This window comes from Camelus bactrianus, chromosome X, assembly GCF_048773025.1.
Source record: "Camelus bactrianus isolate YW-2024 breed Bactrian camel chromosome X, ASM4877302v1, whole genome shotgun sequence".
In the NCBI taxonomy this organism is placed as follows: Eukaryota; Metazoa; Chordata; class Mammalia; order Artiodactyla; family Camelidae; genus Camelus; species Camelus bactrianus.
Window position 1 is genome coordinate 22,727,531 of NC_133575.1, and position 25,449 is coordinate 22,752,979.

Here is a 25,449-nt window from a genome sequence, read left to right on the forward strand (position 1 = left end):
CAACCAGATTTTCTATTTACCATTTCAGATTTCTTGGACATAATTCTCATTCTCTGACTGCTACTGACTTTCTAATCTCCATTTTAACTTAATTTTCTCCTTTAGACAATACAATCTATATCAACCATAAGCACCTTGAAATAGTTAACTCTCATTAATGATAGGAATTTTCCAAAAAAAAATTAAAAAAACAGGTGATTTGGTTGTGTGATTTCAGAATGGATGCATGACTGGAGAAATATTCAAGACTTGGAAAATTAGTTGAAATAAAAAGATGTAATGAGAAATTCATGAGTAGAAAGAGAGCATTATTGAGATGATTGACCAGGCCATTTAGATTGTTAGGGAATTAAATAAAGCCAGGAAGAAGTTATGGGATATAAGGTGATTAAAAGCAGTGAGACAGGAAGGAATGATGAAGGAACTAGAAGCATAGGAGCCTGTGTTAATCTTGGAAAATTCTATCCTGTATTCAGATTTTTAAAAAACCAATTAATGAATATTTGTCTATTGACCACATAAATCAGGGCTGTTCTGTAGTCTTCTCTTTTCTTAGAACTACTTATCAGATACTCTCTATAACAGAGGATCTTTTGACCTCTAAAGAATATTCTTGGTACATTTACTCATCAAATCAATACCTAGGAACAACAGAGAAATGGAAAGTTAATAATGTAAGACATCTGATATGTTATGATTTTTCTTTCATCTGGAGGTAATAGAATCAGAGAAAGTATGGATCTCATGTTTTTTGTATATCAGATTTTGTCTCCTGCTGTTGTTCCTCACTTGGAACAGTTTAATGTACTAAAAATGAAAGAGGGTATAATATGTGATTATATCATGAATTATAATATGTGAAAAATATATGTAAATAATTCTTTATCTCTGAATTTCTAAGTTTTAAAGCTTAAAGTTGCTCAGCCATCATTAATCATTTATTGAGCTCCTTCATCTCTGGCATTATGGTGTTTTGTGTATGTTTTCCCATTGAGTCCTCACAAAATCCTATGAGGCAGAAATTATTTTTGCTATTTTATAAGTGAAACTGAGACTCATAGAAAATTAGTAACATGTAACTTTATTGTTTATGCATGTCTCCCCGTTACATTTACTTTCATGTGCATTTTAACTGAGATCCTCGTATCAAGCCTGTGAGTTAGGTCAGATATTGTTATTCCCTTTTTGCATATGAGGACTTAGAGGCTCAGAGGTGTGACACTTGCCAGAACAACAAGTACACTGATATAAATGGTGCTCAATCTCAGTGCTTCTAATTTACAACGTATTAATTTTTCTACATTGCCACACTTCTTTGAAAGATAAGTGATGATGATAATTATAACTTTAATGATTGTGCAGAGCTTGGGATTTAGAAAACCATTACTAACCAATAATAACTATATTTAGTAATTTGTATCTTATATCTAATGCTATGAGAAGAACCCAAGGAATGCATACAGCATGTGAAGAATTCTAGGAAGAACGTAAAAAGTAGACATTATAATCATAAATGGCAATCTGTGTCCCAGCAACTTTTAACTTTGTCAGGTATGTTTTTTAAAGATATTTTTCTTTTTCCTGTGCTCCAATGATTACAGCCAGGAAATAATTGTGGCATAAAGTTATAACCCCAATTTAATTATTTCGTTCTTCTTGGGTATCAGAAAAATCTCTTTTGTAAATTTAGATGTGATGATCAAAGTCAAAAGGAGTGTGTGAGGTACACTGTTGTGCTGATTGGTTGGAATTGTCTTTTCATTTTAGATTCTTAGTTTAGGTAACAAAGCACGTCATGGAGCCATAGGATCAGAGGGAAAAAAAACATATCTGTTAGCTATTTATAATTCCAGTATTAAAAGGCATACTCAGTGTAGTGCAACTCTGGAATTATAAAATTTTTATAGTATTAAGTTAGAGTTTAAATAGCTGATCTGAGGTCAGGCAACTAATAAATGGTGGAGATTGGACTTAAACACTATCTACCTTACCTTAACCTCATACTCTAAACCCTTAAGCACCCTAAGCATTTCCAGGATTCAGGGTTTGGTAAAGTGGCCAAGTGTGGGTCTTGGGATCATATTAAAACTTCATGAATTTAGATTCACTTAAATGTTTTTTAGCTATATAAGTTTTGGGTTACAGATGGAGTAGATTAGTCAGGAAATAATTATAGGAGTCAGAATTAAAATAAAGCTCAGATTAATTATAGCTCACATAGTTCACTCTTTTATATGTTGTTTCCTTTTAGTACATAAATACAGATTGAATATTTTTAACTTATTTCTGTCAAAACAAAAATTTTAATGCTGATTTTTATGTTGTTTTTGTTTACAGTGTTTGGTTGAATTAAGGATTTTTTTTTTTGGTTACCTTTTATTTTTTAACATTTTTTATTGAGTTATAGTCCTTTTACAATGTTGGGTCAAATTCCAGTGTAGAGCACAATTTTTCAGTTATTCAAGAAAATACATATATTCATTGTCACTTTTTTTTCTCTGTGAGCTACCACAAGATCTTGTATATATTTCCCTGTGCTATACAGTATAATCTTGTTTATCTATTCTGCATATGCCTGTCAGTATCTACAAATTTTGAAATCCCAGTCTGTCCCTTCCCACCCCCTCCCCCTTGGCAACCACAAGTTTGTACTCTGTGTCTATGAGTCTGTTTTTGTTTTGTATTTATGTTCATTTTTTTAAAAGACGTCTCAACTCAACTGCTACTCTGATTCAACTTGCTCTTCTATTAATGAACATAAAAGGATTTTTTAATTTGAGTTTGCCAATCAAAACACTTAAAAAGCTAATCCTATTTTATATTTCAGAACTTTAGACAAAGAGTAACACATAGTAGTTTCTCAATAAATATTTATTGAGTGAATGTGTGGGATTAATATGCATATATTATTAATATGCCCATCAAATATTTTTTCAGCTACTAGACCAAGGCTTTTATAATTGAAAAGTGTTTTCTTTTAATAAATGTTCAAATTCTGATACTTCTTTTTTCTTAACAGAGTATCTTTCTAAAGCCTCTGAGTTTTTAAGGGTGTTATTGAATATATGTCAATAATGCTTAATGGAAAATTCATTAAATCTTAAGACAGTGATATGCACCATCCTACATAATGCATTTTTTTCAACTGATGATGATAAAACTATGACTCTCAGAGATGAGAAAGTATACTATCTCCTAAACCTAGCCAGCAACAGCTAACCTCTTCTCTGGAAGTCAACTCCTTGCTGACTGATTTAGGATGGCCTCCAATGGAATAACTGGGGAAGCTAGAATCTAGCTCAGTGACATTTTCATCCTCCAGAGGCTAGCTCAGGTATGTTCTCATGTCAACAGCAGAAGTGCAACAAAAAAAGAAGAGATGTGTAACTACTGATTTAAGTCCCTACTTCCTGACTTCTGTCATCCGATTGGCCCAAGCAAGCCACATGATGGACTCAAATGCAGAGTGGAGGTGACATAGCAAACGGTCTGGGTACAGACAGGAGTGAAGAACTGGGTCCATTAATACAACCAACCTACTGCAAAAGTTTAACTACCTGAATCTATTTTCATAAAGTGTATTTGAAATTTCCACTATAACCTTCTGATTCCCTAGTTAGAACTGAATTCTAAAAGATTGACTACCTTAAACACACACACACACACACACACACACATGCACTCTTTGTTCATTTTCTGCTGATCTTGTACAATATAATTCATTAGCTAAAATACTCATTTCTTTAGAGACTGAGCAAAAAAGTAACAAGATTTTAAGTACAAATACACATGATATGTATTTCCTGTTCAGTATACAAGATAAATATTAGCCACATGGCATTCATCAAGTAAAATTTGTGTATATGGACATTTTATTTACAAGCATGCATTGCAAGGAAAGCATATATTTTAAAAATAAAAATGAGCTGATCATTATACAAGCATTCCAGTTGCCTATTATAATGAAATTGCGTTAAGTGTCACTTTTAAAGCAATGAAGATGGCATTTGCATATCAGTTTAATTGCTTTGGATTAAACATTAAAAGATGAGAGCCAGGAGAGCTTATTAAGCTAAAATGAGGGCAAGTGATAAAAAAGTGATATTATGTCAACACTGCATCTGAAAGTCTTTTGCTATTTCCATTTTAAATCCTAAATTGCAATGTTTCTTAAAATTATCACTGGATGCCGTAGAGTCTTGAAATGTAATTTAAAAAATTAAAAGGTTAATGCATGAATTGTGCTTTATCAGTACGATTTGATTTGAAAGCCAAGCTAGAGTTGTCTCCACTTAGTTAGTATTTATTTGTTCTTAATGTACTAGACTATAAGTTTTTGAAGGACATTGTCTCATTTACTGCTGTGTCTTTAGGGCTTTGACATCTGTCCTGTAATAGGTGCTTAGTAAATATTTGTGAATGAATGAATGCAAAGTATGGCAACCCCTTCATAGTCACTGTTAAGCATTTTAGGTGAGTGGCTGGGCATTGCTGGGTTTTTGTGGGTATGTGGGAGGGAAGGTAATGAAGTTTGTTTGTTTGTTTATTTATTGACGGTACTGGGGATTGAACCCAGGACCTCCTGCATGGTAGGCACGTGCTCTACCACTGAGCTATACCCTACCCCCAGGGCATTGCTGGTTTTGATTAGTGTCTACAACTGTACCCATAGGCTCCCTTCCACTCTGAAACACTGTATGCTCACTGGCGTTCTCCCTCTTAGCTTAGGGGAATCATCAGTCATTAAATACATGAAGTCCTCAGTCACCTATATTGAAACAGGCTATGTGCAGTTGGGCATGTGTGAGGCAACTTAATTTGCAATTCAGAGGATCTTCTGTTGGGATGTTTGATTTGGGGCTTATATTAGAATTACCATTTGTTGGTTGTGTCCAGAGCATCAGAAAACTGATGCCATTATCATTTGATAAGTCAATGATAATGCAGATCTCACTCATTTGCACTGGAAAATTAGGACCACTTCCAAGTTGTTGCTCACCAGAGTGATTGTACATATGCCAGATAGTCTGTATTGTTAGATAAAAACATATCCTCTAAATTTAGTGAGAATAACTGCTCCATTTCAGTGATTCTGGATAATTTCCTTTATGGAATGTCTAAGCAGCTTACAAATATTATTTTCTTTAGTCCTTGTAACAACTGTGTGAAAAAGGTCCTATAAAATATCTCCATTTTACAGATGGAAAACTTGAGGCACAGAGAGGTCAAGTGACTTACCCATGGTTTCACAGTAAGTGGCAGAGCCAGGTATTGGGATTAAGACCATCTGGCTCCAGAGGGTTGTGCTCTTACCACCATGCTATGAGCGCTTAGGTGTCTGAGGTTCCCCTAGGGCCCCTGAAAATGAAGTATTTTGTATGCCACAACTGTTATATTGTTGTTTTAAAATTTTAATTGTGGTAAAAAACACACAACATAAAAGTTACCACCTTAACCATTTTTAAGTATACAGTTCATTGCTGTTAGGTAGAGTCACATTGTTGTACAGCAAATTTCTATAACTTTTTCATCTTGTGAAATTGAAACTCTACTCACTGAACAACTCCCCATTTTCCCACCACCTCTGTTTTTAACCCCTGTCATCCCAAACATAGCTTTCCAATCTAATAAGACTCCATCAGACTGTTTTTACCACATGGCACAATAACAAGGAAACAAGAGACAGGAGAATGCTGTCTTATTTGCATACATTGGGATATGCCCCACATTCAAAACTTCTAAGAAATACAAATGCAAAAGAAATGAGGTGATTGGAAATAAAAAAGAGTATCTTATTGATTTGTTGTCTTCCTGTTCCTTTGGCCTTGGAATTTTGTAAAAGAGAACTTTTATGTTAATCAAAATAACCTATGACTGAATAATGAATTGAAGACTATTTCCTTGGTTCAAAGCCAAGAAAACAAACAAAAAAGCTGTATTTAATTTTCTTACTTCTTAAAATTATCTTAACCTCTGCTTAAAGTTAAATTACACTTAAATACTTATAAGATACTATTATTTTATATATATTATTTTTTACAATAATAGTTTCCATTTTGTATTTTTGATGTTTTAAAAAGACAACTATGACATTCAATGCAGAAAATATAAATTACGTATGTTTGTAATTATATATAGTAAAATTTTAACCATTCAGATAAAAGTACTAACGCTATATAAATACATGCAAAGTTATACAATCTATGAAAACATAAAAAAAAATTTTAAAGGACATTTATATTAATTTATGTTTTTAATTCTTATTTTTTTTTAATTTTTACTACCATATTTGATTCACAAATAACTCTGTGAAATAGTTTGAAATGTGCTGTAATGAAGGATGATATGCAAATAGACTGTATACAGAGGGGTAGTTCTTAGGCTGAGTACTAAGCTATATGCAGAGAATGGCAAGGAGTTCTTGCTTGAGGGTCTCCACCAACACAGGGAAGTGAAGACGAATATGGCACATCGGGAGCACCAATAATTAAGTACTGCCAAAGCCACAGATGTGAATGGGGAAGTGGTAGGAAATGGGGAAGAGAGACAGACCAAATCCTGGTTAAAAACAACCCCATATAGTCAAGCGAAATAGTTTGAATTTGATTTCACAGCGTATGCAGATGCAGGGAAGGATATTAAGCAAAGGAGTGTGACATGGTCAGAAATGTCACAGATGAAAATATTTTATGATGAATCCATTTGCTAGTTTCTGGACCCATTCTATCTACAGATTTTCCATATTATTTCCTTAAGTTGGGTGGTGGTTCAGCTGTTAAGAAGCCTGAGAATTTCTCTAAGAATCCCTCAAAGTTCACAAGTTAGAACAGAAGTAGTCAGGGATGATAAGGATATGTAAAGAGATTTTCTATTTTTTTAAATTATTTAAAATTACTTGGTAATTAATTCAGTTACTTTGTGAATTATTCTAATATCAAATAGTAAAGGTTCTGATAGGCTTGGGGAAAAGATGAATGCCATCATATTTGGGCATGTTAAGTGAAAGATGTTTACTAGTCATCCAAGGGGATGCCTCAAGGAGCAAATATCAGTGCAATAAAATAAAATCTTTCAACGAAAATAACTGTTTAACAAATATATTTTTCTGATATTTTTCAGTATCTCATTCTTTTCAAGCAACCTTCAATTCCAGAAAACCGGGAAGATGACTTTTTTGACTGATATAATTTTTTTTTTACATATAAAATATTTTGAAAGTATTATCCACATGTATGAATTTACTCAAGTATTTGGGGGAGGAGGGCATTTGAACTAGCTATTTAATTTCTTACTTTACATTATTACTCTAAAATACATTGTTTAGGAGCCACAGAAATCATTTGTAATTAGCAAGTATACTTAAAGATACCTTAGTATCACAGTTATTCATTCCTTTTCCTATAATTGCCTGTTGTCATTTGTTTCATCAGTTCATCTAAACTTACCATTTTTCATTCACTTGTCCATTTTAAGTCAAGAAGCTTTTACCTTTTCTCTCTCGTGATTGTTATCTTGTCTGATGGGGACAAAATAATTGAGACAGAATAAAGGAGCAAGATGAATGGTAGACAGCAGGGGCATTTGTATGTTATGAAGTGTTTGCAAAATAATAAGCACCACATGAATAATGCATTTGAAGAATATTATCTGGCAAATGATATTGAGTCATATATCCAAATCATCCCTCAATTACTGAAGAACAAATTACAAGTGCCTAACGTATCCAGTTTTATCAGAAAGAGAAAGAATTCACCATGTGGTGCATCTACTAAGAGTAAAAGGGCTACTGTTTACTAAGAGAGGATTAAAATTTGTCTATCTATGTCTATCTATATCTATTTCTACAATTTGAAAACCTAAGGAATATATAATAATATATATTTAATTATATCTGTGGGATTTGAAAACCTAAGGGATATGTAAATAGAGGGAACCTAAGGAACACACATATATATGTATAATTTAAAAACCTAAGGAATATAGAAATATAAAGAGTACAGAATATGTAAATATAAGTAATCTAAGGAATACACATATTATAATAATAATATATAGATGTATAATTTGCAAACCTAAGGAATATATAATAATAATATGTATTTAATTACATATACTTTGAAAACCTATTATCTGCAATTGATTCTAAGTTTGACTTCTATGTAATGTAACAGAACTATCATTTGCAGTAATATTATTACTATAGGTTATTTTCAGCTTAAGTACTTATGCTTATTTCTTTCAAATATTTAATATTTTATTAACTAAAATTAATTTAAAATTAATTTGAATTTCAGTATTCAATACATTTTACTTACATTAACCTTGACAGTAAACTTAAGAAGTAGATATAAGTGTTTACATTTTATAAACAAAGAAATGGAGATTCAGAGAAGTTAGGAAATAGACTTAAGGTTACTCAGTTGCCAAGTGGGGATTTTGACCTCATGGTGGCTAGATCCATAGTCCATTCTTTTTTTTTTTTTTTCAATAAATCATTTCCCTGTTTTTTTAAAAATGCATAGGGTTGTACTTTTGTATATTTGGTACGCCTCACAATGTAAAATACTCAGAAATGAAAGACAAAAATGAAGTAAAAACTCAGAACCCCTTCAATCCAATGCTCTTGCATTGTTGGGTTTTTTTTTTTAAGATTAAAAAGTAATGCAAGCCTCAGGACATTTTACCTTTTGACTGGCTTTCTGTATGCTCACTTGGTGGATGTGGCTGAGCCATTTGGGCTGCTACTGTGGTCACAGCCACTGGATACTGCAAGATTCCGAACTGTATTGGTTGTAGCTGCAGCTGTGGCTGTGGCTGCAGCTGCAAGGCAGAGAAGAGCTGGAATCTCTGCTGAGGGAGGCTGGGCCCAGGTTGGCTCTGGACAGAGCCCAGCTGAGGCAGCATAACTGCCTGGGGCTGCAGAAAACTCTCCACTCTGTTGAGGTTAAGGAGCATGGCTTGTTGAGTGGGTAAGGCCATACTCTGAGTGACAGGACCTTGTACAATGGCCTGTGGCACTGGCTGTTGAGGATGCAAAGTGGTGGGTTGTTGAAGTTGTTGCTGTGGAATCACCTGGTAGAGCCATGGCTGCTGTGGGGCCTGCTGCTGGGTGTTCAAAATGAGTGAACCTGGTGGTAGTTGGAGTAGACCTAAGGACTGGACACTGGAAGCATTTTTAAAAATAAATTGAACACCTCCTTGAGAAGGAGCCTGCGGTGCCATGGGTGGTGCATTTGGCAGGTGGCTGGACTGGATTCTTACAGGAGCTGTGGCCCCCCTGGTGGAGTCCTGCACAGGCTTGGAGCCTCTCCTCAAGGCCTGGCCTCTGCATGTAGGGCGTGCCACTTTGGTGACACTCAGGCCAGAGGATTTGGCCGAAACCTGTGTCCTTTGTGGTGAACCTGCAGTGGACGTGGACGTGGCTGTGGCAGGAAGCATGCTAGCTGGATTCACCTCCAGAGAGGATTTGTTGGAAAGACTTGGTGTCTTAGGAGCAGGGGCAGGAGATGGAGGTGCATGAGAGCTGCTTGCCTGCTGTGAAGTAAAACTGTCACCTGAGGAACTCCTGGCTGAGCTTGAGGGAAGTCTTGTAGGTGGAGGTGGATGTTTGGCTCCCTTGCCTAGCACTGAAGACTGAACATACCCAGTCTTAGGCTGTTCTGGTTCTTTCCCTGGAGAAGGTTGCCTGAGACTGGCTGAGCCACTGGAGCTGGTTGACATCTGGACTGGACATTGGATGCTGTTCTGGACCATTTTCTCAGACCAACTGACCACTTTACCGACATCAGTCTTTGGCCTGGGCATGAAACTATAATGGTCATCTCTGGAGGAATAGGGGTGAGACAGTTGTCTTGTATGTCTGACTTTTTTACATGACCTTCTTTTTCCAGAGATAAGTGGATCGTTAAGTGACTGCATGAAAGGGAGCATTGTTGTTTGAGACTGATCGCCATCTTCACATCCAAATACAGAACCATCTTGTACCTCATGGGTTGGCCAGACTGTTGGTTGTGATTCATCATATGTGACAAAATTCTTCCCTTTAGCGTATTTCTCTACATCCACTTCAGAAGGTACAGCCAAGTCACAGGGTATTTGTTTCCACATATCTGCACAGTTCCCTGCTTTAAAAATTTTGAGGTCATGATGTTCACCTGTTTTAGTTTCTCTTATTTTTTTGCAAGAAGCCAATACTCCTAGCTCACGAGGAGGTGGACACTGGGAAAGCTCTTGCTCCTGATTCAGAGAGGCCAAAGAAAACCTCTTGAAGTTCCTTTTCATGGAGAGAGTGTTCAGCTTTTGCTTGTTATAGAGCATTCTGTTGGCAGTGCAGGCTACTGATATGGAAGGGTCTAGACACAGTGGTTCAGCTGTGGCTAAGATCAGCTGGCTCTCAAGCAAAAGTTTGTCCTCTTGGGTCCACTTCTGGTTATCGCTGGCTATGGCCTCTACATCACAGGCTAAAGTCTGCATCGTAGGACGTAAGAGAATATGCCTGCTTTGGTAACCGGGAGGTTCCCTGTTACTGGACTGCCTGTAGTCCCGGATTTCAGCTATGACACACCCATCATGAAAAACGTTAACCTGGGACTTTTCCAGGAGATCCACCAGAACAGGGGATAATTCTTCTGCGTCTAAGTATTCGAGTAATTCCCCTTCCTCATAAGGCAGCCGAATGCTCTCTGAAAATGATCCATTTTTTCCCTTGAGCATCAGGGAATAGCCCTCCTTTCCTGGGTACAGGTTGACCACCAAACACGGCAACGACTCTCTCCGAACAAGCTTCTCTAACAAGTTCACGTTGCTTCGTAATTCCTCCGGAATGTCAGGCTCTTTTTCACATTCTTCAACATAAATGTCATAAAGTTTTTCATAGAGAGACGTTTGCCCACTAGATGAGTGTTTCCTTTTAGGGGGTCTCTGTTGGGCGCTTTCAATGACATACTCAGCCCTCTCCAAAGCTTGTTCTAAAGCCTGTTGCATTATGGTGTAAAATACGGACCGTAAAAGAAGAGAAAACTTTAATTGATGAAGTGGGATGAAAGTCGTGTCTTTAACATCAAAGTATAGTTCGCAAAACGCCCTGACTCCACAGGGGAGCCACAAGCCTAACTTCAATATGGGCACCAAGAAACCCCGCCTCCAGTGAAGCAGTACACAAAAATCTTGTGAGTTTGTGAAAATACCTGTGTCTGTAAGGGCTGCGGCCTCTGTGCTAGGCCCAGCCTCGCCGTTGCCCCTGGCTAGGCCGGAAGTCAATGTGGCCCGTCACAGAGCCTTCTGTGCGCCTGCGTGCACCCTCGGCCTGACTCTTCCTGCCCGGGGCTGGGCGGGGCGGGGCGCCTGACTCTTCCGCCCCGGGGCGGGGCGGGGCGGGGCCCCGCGCCGTCAAGCGGTCTGCGCTTTTTGTTCTCCTGCCTGTGCTTCCTATTGGTGAGTTGGGCCGGACATCCATGCAGTTTTACAAAATAATGACAAAGATTATTTTTAAGAGGCTGATACAATACTATCTTTTTTATCCTTTTGCTTTTGTAAAATGAAGAACAAATAATAGAAAAATACAAAATAGAAATGTTCTAGGTGCTCCCCTCCTCATAAAAATTATGTTCAATCAACAGATACTTGTCAGGATGATTATAAGGGACTAATATGTTAGAATTGAGACAGTAGAACCAGTGACCAGTGACTTGCTGTGGAGGAGTTCACAGTTTCCTTGGGGAGGCAAATAAGTAATCAGATAAATAGAATACACCACAAATCATAGACTTTTGGACAGATCGATAAAGGAGAGGAAGTGCTAAACATGGAGACATGAGAAAAACTATTACCAAAGGAGGTGATAGTTGAGCTTTCTTAGAGGATGAATAGAAATTTACCAGATAAATAAATGGAATCAAGCCATGGCAATTCTGAAGTTAGGAGAGAACTCTAGATTGAAGCTATAGATGAAGTTGTCAACATATATTTGAAGTTATTTCCAGAGAGTTCCCACTAAGAGTCAGGCATATTTCAGAATTATTCAAAATACGGTTTATCTAATATTCCAGGAAATTTGCAACACAGACATTTTTATTCTCACTTTTCAAATGAAGAAACTGATACTCAGCCAACTTAAGTAACAGGCTAACAGTAACAAGGTTACAGAATGGTAAACAGTTGAAGCAATGTATAAATATGTTTCTGACTCCAAAGCCTGACCTCTTTCCATTTTCCTACCAAGCTACCCCTAAAAGCCAAAGAGTATTTGGAAACATTGATAGGAAACTTAGTGGCAGGTGCCCAACAGGATATCATCTCAAGATAACATGTATATTTTGGAGTTTTTTTCCACAAATGTATTGCATAAATTACTTAGAAGCAAAACGAATCATTCATGAAGCTGCTGCCCATTAGAATCAGTCAATATAGTTCTAAAGTTTACAGAAAAATAAGCACCAAGGACAGTGAAGAAGTTATTGTAACTAATAAGTAATGTTAAGAGACTGCCTTACCTATATAATATTAAACAGTATCTTCCTGGTGCATTGAACAGTTGATCTAAGAGACAATTCCCCAAACACAGAAGTTATACAATAAGAGTGGCATCACATGTCAGCAGAGAAAAGTTTGTTTTCACTCAATGATATTGGCAAAAAAATGAATCTGTTTGAAAAAATATATACCTTTGTCTTTCTTACCAATTCTGTAAAAGTAAATGAATCAATGATGACACTGTAAAACTACTAGAAGAAAATATTGGAGAATTTTAAAAATCTGTATAATTGCAGAGTGGAGGAGGTCTTTCTAAAAGAAACAAAATCCAGAAAGTATAAAATGGAAGATTGATACAGTTACTACAAAAGAATAAAAAACAACCTGCATGGTAAACAAAATAAAATTAAATGGTAAATAACAAACTGGGGGAAAATATTGGCAGTATACTTCAAAAAGTTCTAATGTCCTTAATAAAAAGAGATCCTACAGCTCTGCCATTCTATTTGGTATTTTGTCTTTTTTTTTTTTTTTTTTTGGTTTTCATAAGTTATCTTTATACTAATACCTTTATGTAATTATTCAGTCCTCTTTTTTCTTAGGTTTGTACTATAATGTCAACTCTAAAGAATATTTTAATTCCCACCTATGTGCTAATGAATCATTTTACTCTGTGTTCCTTTCTTCCTTCTCTTTGCACTTTTTAGTCATGTTATTTCTACTTTAGCAGAACAAACACCATTAATGCATCATTCCTCCAACCTTAATACTGCCATTATTTTAGTTCCAGATTTTCAATTAAGTATGCTTACTACCAAAATTTCTGCAAATCTTTCTTCACCTTTTCTGTAAAATTCTCATTCTCTTATTTGTATGTATAGTATTTTCTGAGATACTGTTTCTTCTTGGCTCATACTGTCCTTTCCTTTATATTCTTGAATTTGGTGCTCTGCTTTTGTTGTGCTTTGTGTTTTCTTTATGTAAGCAACTTGGCCTTTTTCTCTGAAGGTTCAGAGGACATTTTCTTCATTTTTAAAGTGTAATCGTTTTACTAAGCTATTTCGTGGAATTGACCATACTTTGTCGGTGTTCCTGGGTACATCATGGGTCTTTATAATATGTAAATTCAGAGCTTTTATTTCAGCAAAGTTTTTTTGAATTATTGTCTTAAAATATTTCTTCTCTTCCTTTGATATGCTTTTTTTCCCCTTTATGGATTTCTGTTATAAGTATGTTGGATAATCTCTTCTGCCTTTTCTGTCATGTTCTTTCTAAAGCTTTTTATATTATTTTATTTTATTGTCTCTTTCCTGTTCTATCCTTTATGACCCTGTGCTAATTATGTTTATACCTCTTCTCCCTTGGGAACTGTATGAGTTTTGTATTGTTGCCATAACAAATTGCCATAAACTTAGTGGTTTAAAATAACACCTGTTTTTTCCCTCATAGTTCTGCAAGTCAAAATACAAAGCATGCTCAGTTTGGTCTCATAAGTCCAAAGTCAAGTTTGTCTGGGATGGGCTCTTAACTGGAGGATCTGGGAAAGAATCCACTTGCAAGCTCATTCCAGTAGTTGGCCAAATTCAGATTCTTGTTATAAGACTAAGGTTCCCCCTCACTTTTTTTTTTTTTTTGGCTGGTTGTCAGTCAGGGGTCACTCTAAGCTCCTAAAAGCTGCTCACATTCTTTGGCAAGTGTCTTCCTCCATCCTTAAGCCAGTGATGACATGTTGAATCCTTTTTATGCTCCACATGTCTCTGACTTCCTCTTCTGCCACCAGCTGGAGAAAGCTCTATGCCTTTATGGGCATATGTGGATAATCCAGGATGACTAAGTCATGGTGCCACAAAACGTCCCATAATAACAAGAATGCTAACTCACCGTTTCTACATGTTCCGAGAATTAGAGTGGACCATCCTTCACTGGCCATTTTAGAAATTCTGCCTACCATAGGCACTTTGTAGTTTAATTCTTGTTCATTTCCTGTCTCTCCTGAGTTTGACTAGCTCTCTTTTCATATCTTCATGTTGTTTGTTCTTCTGTCTTTGAAGTTTTAAAAAGAGTTTATGATTCATAGTTTTCTTCCAATTCTGCAATTGATTATTTAAGTATAAAATTCCTGTTGGAGTGTCAAGTTAAAATTTCCTTCTGCTTTGTGCAAGTGTGGACATGTATGTGTGCAGAAGTGTTTTGCAGTGGTTTTATCCACTGAATTTTCATTTTTTGGGCTTTTCCCCTCCTGAACCAATAATAGAAGACACTTTGAAGGGGCTAGGGTAGGGGGATTGCATGGCTTAATTGATTTCATATTTCAAGATCACCTTATTTTGCTGCCATTATGATGCCATTGTTAGTTGTGGTTGTGGTGATATTATGTAACAAATTGTACATTTTATTTTATTTTTTTGAAACATTTTTTATTGAGTTATAGTCATTTTACAATGTTGTGTCAAATTCCAATGTAGAGCACAATTTTTCAGTTATGCATGAACCTATGCATATTCATTGTCAAATTTTTTTTCGCTGTGAGCTACCATAAGATCTTGTGTATATTTCTCTGTGCTATACAGTATAATCTTATTTATCTATTCTACATTTTAAAATCCCAGTCTGTGCCTTCCCACCCCCGGCCCCCTTGGCAACCACAAGTTTGTATTCCATGTCTATGAGTCTGTTTCTGTTTTGTATATATGTTTTGTTTGGTTTTGTTTTAGATTCCACATATAAGTGATCTCATATGGTATTTTTCTTTCTCTTTCTGGCTTACTTCACTTAGAATGACATTCTCCAGGAACATCCATGTTGCTGCAAATGGCGTTATGTTGTCAGTTTTTATGGCTGAAGACTATTCCATTGTATAAATATACCACCTCTTCTTTATCCAGTCATCTGTTGATGGACATTTAGGCTGCTTCCATGTCTTGGCTATTGTAAATAGTGCTGATATGAACATTAGGGTGCAGGTGTCATTTTGAAGTAGGGCTCTTTCTGGATATACGCCCAGGAGTTGGATTCCTGGGTCATATGGTAAGTCTATTCCCAGTCCCCCGAGGAATCTCCATACTGTTCTCCACAGCAGCTGCACCAAACCACACTCTCACCAGCAGCGTAGGAGGGTTCCCCCCTCTCTATAGCCTTTCCAGCACCTGTCATCCGTAGACTTCTGAATGATGACCACCCCGACCGGTGCGAGGCGACACCTCACCACAGCTCTGACCTGCATTCCTCTGACAATTAGTGACACAGAGCATTCTTTCATGTGCCCATTGATCACCTGCATTTCCTCTCTGGAGAACTGCCTTCTTAGGTCTTTTGCCCACTGTTGGATTGGGTTGTTTGTTTTTTTCTTATTAAGTCGTATGAGCTACCCATACACTCTGGAGATCAAGCCCTTGTCGGTCTCATTTGCAGAAATTTTCTCCCATTCTGTAGGTTGTCCCCTTGTCCTACTCATGCTTTCCTTCGCTGTGCAGAAGTCCGCAAGCCCAGTTAGGTTCCATTCGTCCATTCCTGCCCCCATTTCTGTTGCCTGGGCAGACTGCCCCAGGAGAACACCCCCGAGATGTATGTCAGACAACGTTCCGCACATATTCTCTTCCAGGAGGTCCAGTGTATCCTGTCTTATGTTTAAGTCATTTTTTTTTCAGAAAGTCTGATTTCTTCTGATTCTATGTCACAATCTTCTTTCATTAGAGCCCCTTATCTTCATTCAGTTCCTTTTTTTCCCTTCACCACTAAGTCTTCAAAGGACATGTTTCCTCTCAAAGTTATTTCACTCTTACTGAGAAGGGATGACCACCTCTGGTCCTGTGCTCTTTGTATGGTCCTTTCTTTTGATTTCCCAGCAAGCAGTGCTCTTATCTACCTGGTCTCAAATTATTTCTCAGTATTTCCCATCTTAGAGTTTGGCCTCAAAGGCCTCCTACAAATTAATGAAAATCAGATCATTAACTCAAGAGGAAAAAAAATCAAGATGACAGTCTACAAAATAAGGAATACAAGTACTATTTAAGTATATGAAAAATAGTCAACATCACAAATAACAGAATTGCAATTTAAGACTAAAATAAAATACTGTAGTTTTACCTATTAGATTGTCATAGATGAAAGCACTTTGTAGCTTACTAGGTTAGTTGAAGGTGTGAGGAAACAAGCAGTCTCAAACATAGTTGTTGAGGTGTTAATTGGTCCAATTTCTATGGATAACAAAGAACCTGGTAATAAGATTTGCCCCCAGGATTGGCTTCAGGATGGCTGGAGCTCATAGATGGGAATTTTCCACCACTGGCATATACTCACTAATTTATTTATGTTTCAACTTTTTTTTTTAAAGTTCAACATTTGCTCTGTTACTGTGTACACCACCAGCACACAACTGTGATCCATCAGTCCAGGCAGCAATATTTCATTCTGAATATCACTTGGGAACATAAAAGCACTTAAGAGGAAATGAATAGCAAGGACAAAAACCTTGGGAAATCCTGGCATTTAAGGGGACATGAGAGAATCAATCAAGGCACAAAAGGAAAACCAGGGAAATACCCTTTAATAAAAACTCAAAGTGAATGGACATAAATGAAATTAAATGTCATATTGTGCTCAAACCAGATGATGATTGAAAGCCAGGTTATTGATAACCCGTGTAACAACATTTTCTTAGATATACTGATGAGGAAACTGAGACCATAGTAGAGAAAAGGATGAGTCTCTGTTGAGAAAGTGAGGAGAGTAGTTTACACTACCACTGAAATATTTTTATTAGTGAAAGGAAAGAGTTAAGTCATAGGTAGACACAAAGGACACACCCCTGCACATGAACAAAGAATACCTCTGTGTAAAATCTCTCAATAATGCACTCATGGATTAGGCAAATATAACTTGCATAATTATATTAACAATAATGTTATTTTGGAATTTTGGGAAAGGATGTAAGCCATCATGTGAACTTTATTCGACAAATGAGAAACTAACATACCCAAAGCCACAATTCAAATTAATGACTTATTTATGTTTTGCGTTTTATATATTATAGACATAATAAGTGGTAAATAAAAACATCAGTAACTGCAAAGTCAAACTGTGCAGTGATGCTTTGTACAATTTGGATTCCAAATAAATCCATATTAGTAAAGAAAACCAGAAGCCAGAAGCAGTGTAATAGCTTTTGCAAATTAGCCACCAAAGTGGTCAATTACAATTGTATTTAATAGACTAGTAAACAGAAAGGTTTTGAGAGTGGAAATGATTACAATGCTGATGCATAAATTGTAGCTTTGAGAAAACACTCAAGGAAAAGATGTCTGGTTAATCATTATGATATTTTTCATGTGTATAAAGAATAATTTGGGAAAACCCTGTATCCCAATAAGACTGAATATAATATGGTTGAGTTCCTCCATTCCGTAAGAGTTCTCTCTCCTTTTTTTCACTTGTTATTATCATAATGGACTTTTAAGGAAGAAACAGATTTTGTAACTGGAAATCATGCATGCAATAGAGCCATTTTCAATTCTTTGTAACAGTTGTTTCCTGTGAGAACATGAGAAATAATCTTATAGAATTGACAGGAAAGTATTTTGACAGCTGACCGTTACAACATCTCTCGTGTAATTATTCCACCTCCCCTCTGGCTAGGGATAAGTGTTTTTCACATGATCCATACTTCTGAAAATCCTGAATTTCAAAATGTCTGTTCTTTGTTGACATCTTCAAATATTTAACTATCCAGTTCTGGAATCCCCTTGATGATTCATCCATCTAAAACTGAGAAAAGAGGACAGAGCTAATAACAAGCCATCATTCATGGTGTTTTATTTATTTATTTTTCTCCCTCCTACTGCATGGAGGGATGCCTTCACATCGACTGCATCTCTTTCTGGCAATAATACGAGACAAGTTTAACTGAATTTCAAATGTATAGGAGTTTACTCCCAGAAAGGATGTTCTATTCCTATTGAGCTTTTCTGTAAAAATGAAAAGTTGAATCTGGAGAACAGAATTAGAAGAAGGCTATATTTGCAGTAGGATAAGGAGATTAATATAAAGAGCTATGTGATTTATCTCTTTTATGAGGTGCTGCTGGAAAAGCGATTAAGCTTTTAAAAAGTGGTGACCTCGATATAAATTTCATAGTTAGCCAGTGGTGAAATATTATGAATAATGAAGAGTATATGGAACAACATCAGGCAAAAGTGAGAAGATTCCAGAAAGGCAGTGAGGTTGACAGTCTAAGGGGTTAAACCATCACTGCAGATAACAGTAATAGAAGCGAAACATATTCTGTGACATTTTGTCATTACAAAGTATGTTTATATCATGATGTTTCTTACTTCTGACAACAACTCTATGAGGTTCGTATCCTTACAATTTTATGATCAGGTAACTGAAGTTCAGGGAAGACAGGTTACTCTCTATGGTCACACAGCTTGTTAGTGGATTCGTCTGCTCTTGGAAACATCCTCTTTTTCTTGTATTCTTTGTCACATTTTGATAAAGATTAGACTCACTCATGTTTTGTTTTTAATACTTTGAATCATATGTCTAACATCACTCTATGGCATTTTGTTCTGACAGCAAAGTTAAGGTATTTTATTCCTCCATGCTTTGTTGACAAAAATCTGTAGTATAATTGTCACATTCTAACAGTGTTTATACTTGTAGAGAAATACAATTCATTAGACCATTTTCAGAAAAAAAGAAAATGGTCTATTTTTGCCAAGTAATGTTATTAGATTTCTGGTATTTAAACCATTTGTTCTTTTACTGAATTGTGGATGATTCAGATTAATGACTCTTCTTTCTAGTCAGAAAAACCTAAAAATTATTTTTGACTGGAACTGATACTAAAATTGCCTTAAAAAGTACTGAAAAGAAACCAATTGTGAAATGTACATAAATCTTATAGAATAAAAAAGTCTCTTCTCAAGACAGTCCAATTCTGCCTTTAAGTTAAATTAACTCACAGTTCAATTCTTTTCTCCCTTTTTTGCTTTAGATATACGAACGAAAGGCTTTCATCATAGATAGGAAAATGCAAAAGCACCTTAATAAGTGTGCCATGTTTAAAGAGTATTATATATAATATTTGCCAATGTAGAAATACAATTTGTTTACCTCTTTTTTAACCACCTGGGAGACTTTGACGGATTTATGTACAATGTAGATTAAACACTCAGATATTTGCTTCCTAAACTATTTTATTGGCCAGGAGCTAGTCAGCTAAAGCAAATTCATTACAATCAGTTAAGTAGGGGTAATTTAATATGGGGAATGGGCTATAAATTTGTTAGAAGACCTGAAATGGCAGGACATAGGCAATCCAGGGGTTAGCAACAGCAGTAAGCCAAAACCACTCCTAGGTCTGGAGGGGAAAGAGATGAAGGAAGTGATGTTACCAGATCCAGAAGCTGAAACAACAGGTCCTCTCTTGGAAAAACCCACCTTAAAGTCAGTTGGCAGGAGGGCCTGGGACATGGAGGACATATTTTGGGAATAAAGTTAAACAAGACAGATAAGACTCCTTCTTTCATGGTGCTTACACCGTATGGAAGATAAAATATATACCTATATAAAGAAATAAAATCAAGAAAGTATCAATTAGTGGTAATTGATATGATAAATGTAAAACAGAGTGGTACACTAAAAGATTATAAGCCTTATTGTTTCCATGGATTTTTTTGTATTAATTTGATTTTATTAAATATTGCATTGAAATCTTATTTACCTTAATTATTGAGTTTTTGTCATCCCCCCAATGGCATCATGCTGGTTCCATTGGGGTAAGACTAATGTTTCAAAGAATTTCTACCTGTTTTGCTTGAGCAACTAGGTGAATGGTGTGGCTATCAGTGAGATAAGGGAGACTAGGCAAGAGTGGATTTAAGGGTAAAAGTAAAGATTTATTTGTGGGAAGTAACTTTTTCTTTTTCAAATAAGTATGATAAATAAGCAACTAGATATATAAATCTAGAGTTCAGAGAGAGGTCACAGCTGGATATACAAACACAGGAGACAAAATGTAGAGTTGGTATTTAAAGTGAGAGGGTAAAATGAGCTTACATAGAGGTAGATTAAATGAGATAATGCATACAAGGATTTATGAATAGCTTTATTGAGATATAATTCACATACCATGAGAGTCAACCATGTAGTGTAAAATTTAATTTTTTTATTGTTGTAAAAGACATAGCATAAAATTTAATTGTACAATTTAGTGGCATTAATTACATTCACAGTGTTGCTCACTACTACCTATTTTCCAGAAATTTTTCATCATCCCAAACAGAAACTCTACCCATTAAACAATAACTCCCCATTCCTTCCTCTCCCCCAGCCAAGGGTAACTTCTACTTTTATCTCTATGAACTTGCTTATTCTAGGTACATTATATAAACGGAGTCAGACAATATTTATCCTTTTGTGTCTCACTTATAATGTTTTCAAGCTTCGTCCATGTTGTAACATGTATCAAAATTTCATTCCTTTTAAAGTGTAAATAATATTCTATTGTATGTATTTACTGCATTTTGTTTATCCTTTCATCTTTTGGTGGACATTTGAGTTGTTGCCTTTGGCTCTTGTGAGTAACAGTATTATGAATATTGGTGTACAAGTATTTGTTTATGTACCTACTTTCAGTTCTTTTACATATATACATAGGAGTGGAATTGCTGGATTATATGGTAATTCTGTGTTTAACTTTTTGAGGAACTACCAAATGGGTTTTCCACAGCAGCTGCACCATTTTACATTCCCACCAGCAATGCACAATGGTTCCAGTTTCTTCATATCCTTGCCAGAACTTGTAGTTTTCCTTTTTTTTTTTTTTTTAAATAATAGCTATCCTAATGGGTGCGAAGTAGTATTGTATAAAGATTTTTGCACAGTATTCTTTCTCCCACCATTTCCTCTCCATAGACTGTACATGCCATAAAACCAAGTACTTAGTTTATTCACTGCTTTATCCCCAGCTGGGCCAAGCACATAGCCTTTGCTCAGTAAATGTATATTGACTGAAGGAATAGATTATAAATGCTCAATAAGTGATATTTAATTCACTATTCTAATAAATGATAGTTAATATATTTATTCCTATATTATGTTGAGTGTCCCTTGCTGGGCTTGTTTGGTTTTGTTTTTGTGAAATGGCGTGCCTTTTCTGTGAAAGCTCTAAGAGGTGATATGCTGAGTTTATGTAGAATGAAACTACCTCAAGCCATAACAGGAGAAAAGGAGGAGAAAGACTTGAAAAATATGTTAGAAAGGGATGGAAAAGCAAGCAAGATCTCACATGTTACCTTCAAATTGGAGCACTCAGCTGGGGCTATGAACATATAAATTCAGGAAAGTGGCTGCCAATATCTTCTTCAGGGAGCATTTCTAGCTTCCATTTCTATTTCCAGCAAACCTTTCTTGCGTGAGGAATTGTTTTCCTGATAGATACGCTTTTCTGTCTTCTTTGTGTCTGCAGTTTGGGCCACATTCTAAATATGCTAAGTTCAAAGAGGTCACTCTACATGAAACTGTGATTTTGGTAAACATTATATTTTTAAATTTGCACCAGTCTCCAGAGTCCAGAGATATGCACCTCTGTGAATTTTATGGAATACATTCAGTTTTTGTCTTCTCCAAGTAATTAAGTATATGATATAAATGTCCATTATAATTAAGGTTATTTATCATCTTCACAGTTGATTTTATTTATCACTTATATTTTTATTTTGAAGTCAAGGAAAGCAAAGCTGTTATTAGGAAATATTGACCTTCAAAGTAATACTGAATAAAGCATATGCCATTATTATATTCAAAAATATTTAGAGAAATATTAGTAGAAAAAAATCACTGATTATCATGGCTATTTGCTGACATAGTCCAGATTTGGTTTATATATAGTAGGGGAAAAAAAGTATGTTTTTAAATTTCAAAAAATTAATCTAACTCTGAAAGATCTATTTGTAAATGGGTAAAATTTCATTAAACTCTGGTAGTTCTCTGTCTTCTTTAAAGCTCAGTATACATTTTATTTTACTCTGTTGGAAGTTTCCTTGAATTTTTTGGTCATAAAATGAGGGTGGGGTGCAGGATTAGCCACGCGTCTAAATCCTATGTCACCTCTTTTCCGCAACAGCGCAGGAGTAAGATTTAATAGTACAGGAACTGTTACAGTCACTTTAGAAAACACTGCCTATGTGATGATACTGGGAGAGAAAAAGTGATTTGCAACTGCCCCAAATGTGGCTTACACATTTATCCTCCCTTTCCCTTAGCTTTTGAATCAAGAACGGCAACTACACTAAGAAGGTCTGTTGTGTGCAGGGTGGAAGGAGATAATCAGATGATTACAGGTAGCTGTTCAGTGCCAGGAAATCTTTACAGCTGTGCTGTAATTTTTGCCAGGCCTGGAAGAGACATTTGCTTGCCACATCCACTGTCAAGAAGTGTGTGCTATGTCAAATAAGAATACAAGGAAAGAAGGTAAAAACTAGTATGGTGGAGTATAGGAGAGGGTTATTTAGAGGAAATACGCAAAAATGAAATGTAATCAAAACTGTTTATCCATTAATATTTCATGCATTCATTCATTTAACAAATACTTACTGAGAGTGCCTTCGATGTGCCCGGCACTGTCCTAGACACTTCTGAAAATCATTAGGCTTCTTAAGCCCTTAGTTTCAATTTGCTGTCACTGACCACATTCCTATAATGAATTATTCTCCACGTGCCAGGAGAAACTGAGGTGTTCAGAAAGGGGGAAAGAGCTTAAGAGATATTTTCAAGTGCCTGATTCGTTAAGAAGTTAAGCATAGAATAACCATATGGTTCAACATTTTCACTCCTAGATAGGTACCCAGAATTATTGAAAGAAGAGACTCAAAGAAATTCTTGTACATGAATGTTCATAGCTGTATTATTTGCAATAGCCAAAATGTGAAAACAAATCCAAATGTCCGTCAGATTATGCGCAAATCAACTAAATGTGATATATCCATACAATGGGCTATTGTTTAGCCAAAAAAAGAAATGAAGTATAGATACATACTACAACATGGATGAATCTTGAACATGTTATGCTAAGTGAAAGAAAACAGATGCAAAAGTTCACATGTTGTATGATTCCTTTTATGTGAAGTATTCCAAATAAGCAAATCTATAAAGACAGAACGCAGATTGGTGGTTGTCAAGGGCTGTGGGGATGGGGAAATGGGGAGTGATTGCTCACAGGTATGGGTTTCCTTTTGGAATGATGAGACTGTCTTAGAATTAGATAAAGGTGAGGGCTGCACAACATAATGAATGTACAAAATTACAACTGTGCACTTTCAAATGGTTAATGGTTAATTTTGTATTATGTTACTTTTACCTCAGTTTAAAAAATACGCCTTTAAGAACTCAAACAGCATACAGCTAACTTTCTTATTTTACATTTTATGAGAAGGATACATATTAACAGAGGAGGCAGCAAAATAAATGAAAACAGGTAATTACAAATTGTGATTGTGATGAAGGAAATAAAGGATGAAATGGGTAACGATAGAGTAGGTCAGCCATAGACATTCCTGAATAAATTTGTGATTTATATGACCTTGAGCTCATGTCCTGAGCCTCAGCTTCCTTCAGTGACATGCTTTTCCCCTCTCTTTCTCCTTCTCTCCCTCTCCTCCGCTCTCCCTCTCTCCCTCTTTCTCTCTCCCTCAAGAAAAAGTCTGGAAGCAGACCTTGGGGTCTATAGTGGTGAAGTTTGAAGTGCTTGTACCCAAGAATAACTTGAGCAGAGAAATACTGGCCTAGAATTTCCCACACCAAGGCCTCCTTAAGTTTAATATTTCAGGAGTACTAGGCTAGAAAATTTTAAATGATAAAATTATAGAAGTCACTTTCCATAAAAAAAGAGGGAAATAATTATTTTGGATTTCTAGTTAGCAGAAGATTACGGATGAATTTGATCATAGATTAGATCATTTGATTATAGATCAATTTGCCAGTTAAATTTTTAAAAAAGAAGAATTTCAAACAAGAAGGCAATAAACTGGCATTTTTAGGCCTTATCAATTGCTCAGTTTTCTCACTCTAATCTTTACAAGGACTGATTTCAACCACAGTTAAATCAATACATCCTCCAGAGCTCTTCTGAAAAGAAAACCTAATCCAAACAAGTTTCACATTTAGTGTCAGTAGCTATAAGCATAGTGTGTATTAGAAAGATAAGATGTAACAGAGGAGCCCCACACATAGCTTCAGGCATCACCTATAAGACTGATAGAAAAAAAATTTTAAAGATAGAAAAAATTGCAAGGCTTTAAGATTAGATATATACTATCAAAGTGCATTTAAGGCTTAACTGTGAAATGTTCCCTCCACAGTCTAACCCTGACATTTTTGATTCCCAACACTTTATTTTCACAATGAATCATTAAACACTACAGTCAAATTGATGGTTAAGGAGCCACCTTCCAGACAGTTGAGTTCTGCTCCCTTCTATAGTAACTGAACTTTCAGATCCGCCATCCCTCTGTGCTACCTTTGAGTGTCCAAATGTTTGTGACACTTCAAAAATAATCTATGCTTTTATTTTTACAAAAATTATTTATAAAGATTATGACTTGAAAAAGGACCAGTGAATGTTAAACTGTATAGAACACAGAAATGTAGAACAACTTAATTCTCAAAAATCATTGATCTTGTCTTTCTCAGAACTTCATAAGATGGGGAAAGAATTCCAAGCATTATGGAAATATTATTTCCCCTAGATACCTGAAAATTAACATAATACACAGGTCAAGTGTTTAGTGACGCTACCATTAGAGGATATATTCAACAATCGTGTTACTGGTAATTCTGTGAGTGGAGAGACACTGAATCCTATGCATTAATGTGCATAGTGGGTATGATTACAGAATAATTGAAACTGTGCTACCCTTAGGTATGGCATAACATGGCTTTTATTCTGCTCAATCAGCTAATCAAGTAATATACAAAATT

General features: G+C 35.8%; 1 protein-coding gene, 1 non-coding gene and 1 pseudogene across 2 annotated transcripts in view; 1 reads left to right on the forward strand and 2 right to left on the reverse strand.

Moving 5' to 3' along the window:
* IL1RAPL1 (interleukin 1 receptor accessory protein like 1) overlaps positions 1-25,449 on the forward strand; it is a 1,156,506-nt gene that overhangs the window by 654,236 nt on the left and 476,821 nt on the right. The gene's annotated exons all lie outside the window — the stretch shown is intronic.
* On the reverse strand, positions 4,552-4,625 carry TRNAG-ACC (transfer RNA glycine (anticodon ACC)). The gene has a single exon. It is a non-coding gene; the product is annotated as a tRNA-Gly (tRNA).
* LOC105081185 (transcription factor SPT20 homolog pseudogene) lies at positions 8,671-10,983 on the reverse strand (annotated as a pseudogene).